The sequence below is a fragment of the Hylobates moloch genome, unplaced genomic scaffold, assembly GCF_009828535.3.
Source record: "Hylobates moloch isolate HMO894 unplaced genomic scaffold, HMol_V3 SCAFFOLD_6988, whole genome shotgun sequence".
Lineage (NCBI taxonomy): Eukaryota > Metazoa > Chordata > Mammalia > Primates > Hylobatidae > Hylobates > Hylobates moloch.
Genome location: NW_026659263.1, coordinates 1,023 through 3,610, shown reverse-complemented (window position 1 = coordinate 3,610; position 2,588 = coordinate 1,023). Strand labels below are relative to the sequence as shown.

Below are 2,588 nucleotides of genomic sequence, written 5' to 3'. Positions count from 1 at the left end.
CCCGCCTCGGCCTCCCAAAGTGCTGGGATTACAAGCGTGAGCCACCGCGCCCGGCCCTGGCTACAGTTTCAAATCTCTGCCCCATCAATTGCCAGATAACCTCTCTAGGTCTCATTTTCTGAAGTCAGTCAACTGAAACTGACTACCCATTTTGCACCGGCATCCTACAAAATAGCTTTTTTAAATATGGTGGTAAAGGCTGGGTGTGGTGGCTCATGCCTGTAATACCAGCACTTTGGGAGGCCCAGGCAGGTGGATCACCTGAGATCAGAAGTTCCAGACCAGCCTAGCCAACATGGCGAAACGCTGTCTCTATTAAAAATACAAAAATTGGCCGGGCGTGGTAGCACAGGCCTGCAGTCCCAACTACTGGGGAAGCTGAGGTAGGAGAATCACTTGAACCCGGGATGTGGAGGCTGCATTGAGCTGAGATCGCACCAATGCTCTCCAGCCTGGGCGACACAGCGAGACTCCATCTCAAAATATAAAAATAAAAAATGGTGGTAAGGCTGGATACCAGTGGCTCATGCCTGTAATCCCAGCACTTTGGGAGGCCAAGGCGGGAGGACTGCTTGAGTTCAGGAGTTCGAGACCAGCCTGGGCTAAATATATCAAGCCCTTATCTCTGAGAAAAAAAAAAAAAAAAACACAAAACAAAAGACCATAGCAATATCGCATCTCTCCAAAAAAACAAAAAACAAAACAAAAAAAACACCAAAGACAGCTTTGGGTTCAAACTATTTTTTCAAAATGGTGGTAAAATACATATAAAATTTACCATCTAAACAATTTTTAAGTATATATTTCTGTGGTATTAAGTATTCACATTGTTACATTGTTGTGCTGCCACTCGAACATCTACCCACTGAACTCCTGTCATCTTACAAAGCTGAAACTCCGAACTCATTAAAAAACAACTCCCCATTCTCCCCTCCTTCTAGCCCTTGGCAACCACTATTCTATTTCCTGTCTCTATGTGCTATATAGCTTTCATAGTATATTATATTTTGTTTGAAAATGCAACGTAAGAGTGTGGTATTGGCATCAGAGTAGACAAACAGATCAATGAAACAGAATAGAATCCAGAGTGAGACTCACACATGTATGGCTAATTTTCAATAAGGTGCAAAAACAATTCAGTGGAGAAAGGACAGGTTTTCAACAAATGGTGCTGCAACTTTTTTAAAAATCACTCATATATATAGCTATAAATATACTTATATAACATACATATCTATAGATATATCTATATACCTATCTATATATGTTTTTATTTTTATTTTTTTGTGAGCCAAAGATTTTTGTGAGCCAAAGATTTATCTGTTCATTTACTGCATTTGAAGTACTCTTTGATGACATCCTTGGCCTGAGACTCCCTGAAAAATACAGAACACTTCAAAAATTTGCAGGTCATCTTTGCACAGGGACCAGGCTAATCTTCTCTGTATCGTTCCAATTTTAATGTATGTGCTGCTGAAGCAAGCACGAGTGACTTTTTAAAAGTTCTTTAGATATACCTATATCTATATCTAAAGAACTTTCCAACCATCCCTCACACCGTATATAAAAATTAACTCCAAATGAATCATAGACTTAAATGTAAAACCTAAAACTATACAATCTCCAGAAGAAAATAGCAGAACATCTCTGTGGTCTCGGATTAGACAGATTTCTTAGACATAATGGGAAAAACACAATTTATCAATATTAAGAATTTATGTTCTTAGAAATACACTGTTGGCCGGCACAGTGGCTCACGCCTGTAATCCCAGCACTTTGGGAGGTCGAGGCGGGCAGATCACGAGGTCAGGAGACAGAGACCATCCTGGCTAACACCGTGAAACCCCATCTCTACTAAAAATACAAAAAAAAAAAAAAAAAAAAAAAAAATTAGCCAGGTGTGGTGGCAGGCGCTTGTAGTCCCAGCTACTTGGGAGGCTGAGGCAGGAGAATGGCGTGAACCCGGGAGGCGGAGCTTGCAGTGAGCTGAGATCACACCACTGCACTCCAGCCTGGGTGACAGAGCAAGACTGTCTCAAAAAAAAAAAAAAAAAGAAAGAAAGAAAGAAATACACTGTTAAGGCTGGTTGTGGTGGCTCACGCTGATAATCCCAGCACGGGCAGATCACTTGAGGTCAGAAGTTCAAGACCAGCCTAGCCAACATGGCGAAACCCTGTCTCATCTAAAAATACAAAAATTAGCCGGGTGTGGTGGCGGGCGCCTGTTCCCAGCTACTCAGGAGTCTGAGGCAGGAGAATCGCTTGAACCTGTGAGGCGGAGGTTGCAGTGAGTCAAGGTCACGCCATTGCACTCCTGCATGGGCAATGAAGTGAGACTCGGTCTCGAAAAAAAATTAATTAATTAAAAAAAGAAATAAATAAAAAAGAAAGAAATACTCTTTTGTTAAGAAAATAACAAATTCTCTTTTGTTAAGAGAATAACAAAAAGAGAGAAGGCACAACCTAGGGAGAAAATCTTTGCAAAGCATATATCAGAAACAAAAACACAACACCTCTCAAAATTCAACAATAAGAAAACAACTATTTTTCAATGGCAAAGATTTAGACACTTCGTCAAAGAAGATATA

At 40.6% G+C, this 2,588-nt stretch overlaps 1 non-coding gene across 1 annotated transcript; it reads right to left on the bottom strand.

Annotated features, from left to right (window-relative positions):
- Positions 1–1,379: 1,379 nt before the first annotated feature.
- Positions 1,380–1,486, bottom strand: LOC116465357 (U6 spliceosomal RNA). The gene has a single exon (XR_004247173.1). It is a non-coding gene; the product is annotated as a U6 spliceosomal RNA (small nuclear RNA).
- Positions 1,487–2,588: the final 1,102 nt, after the last annotated feature.